Here is a 974-nt window from a genome sequence, read left to right as displayed (position 1 = left end):
TTCCCTCATTCCTCGAGGCAGTTGTTGCTCAGCCTCAGACGGAGGTGTCTGCACCCCGTATGCCTGAGATACACCGGGCGCCCACTCCAGCTCCTACTTCTTCGGATAGTGGGTCATCTGGGGTACAGATGCCGCCGCCTCACCTATTCCTTCCGCGGATGATACCGGCCATACCTGTAGTCGATGACTCAGGGACGCCGATTTATCCACTGCCCCCGCTAGTGGCTCCATCAGCGGCGTACCGGTTCGTGCTTTTTGATACGCCTCTTATTTCCGCGAGGGTATCATCATCGGAGGCGGAATCCGTCGCGTCCGCCTCCTCGCCCTCAGGTAATGAAAGATGAATGATGTGTTTTCTTATAATTCTCCGATTTTAATAATCAATTTGGTTTATCATGTGATAGGCACCGTCGGAGCGAAGCCGGTAAAAAAGAAGAGAGGCCCCGTCACAGGGAAGGCTCTCGAGAAGATCGTCGGTACCTCAGGGAGGATTGTCATCGGTATTGACGGGGATGGCGACGTAGTATCGGGCAGGAAGTCAAGGACGTACTCTGGCCGCGTGGGAGCGCTCATTAGGGATAGAGTCCCTATGTTGTGGTCAGACTGGGGCGAGGTCCCGCAGGAGGCTAAGGACATGGTCCACAACACGATGTCGGTGAGTTTATAAAATGTCTGAATAATATTATGTATTACATTGTAGATTTCTGGAAAAACTAAACTAATAAACGGTTAAATGCAGGCGTGGTTTGAGGTTCCCGAGCCCTTGAAGAGCAGCTGGGCGGACTTTGTGCATGGGGGAAGGTACGTTGGGAAATTAATGAAAAACAAAACTGTATGTCATATTAATAATATTTCTAATATTTTTGTTGTATCTGTAGATACAAGTAGTGGAAGAACGAGTTACGGACCCATTGGACTACGCACGGGAACGCACGTTCTGCTACCCCTGCTGAGTTCCAGTACAGAGAGTACGA

The sequence above is a fragment of the Fragaria vesca genome, linkage group LG4 (assembly GCF_000184155.1).
Source record: "Fragaria vesca subsp. vesca linkage group LG4, FraVesHawaii_1.0, whole genome shotgun sequence".
NCBI lineage: Eukaryota > Viridiplantae > Streptophyta > Magnoliopsida > Rosales > Rosaceae > Fragaria > Fragaria vesca.
Note: the sequence above shows the minus strand (reverse complement) of the source record.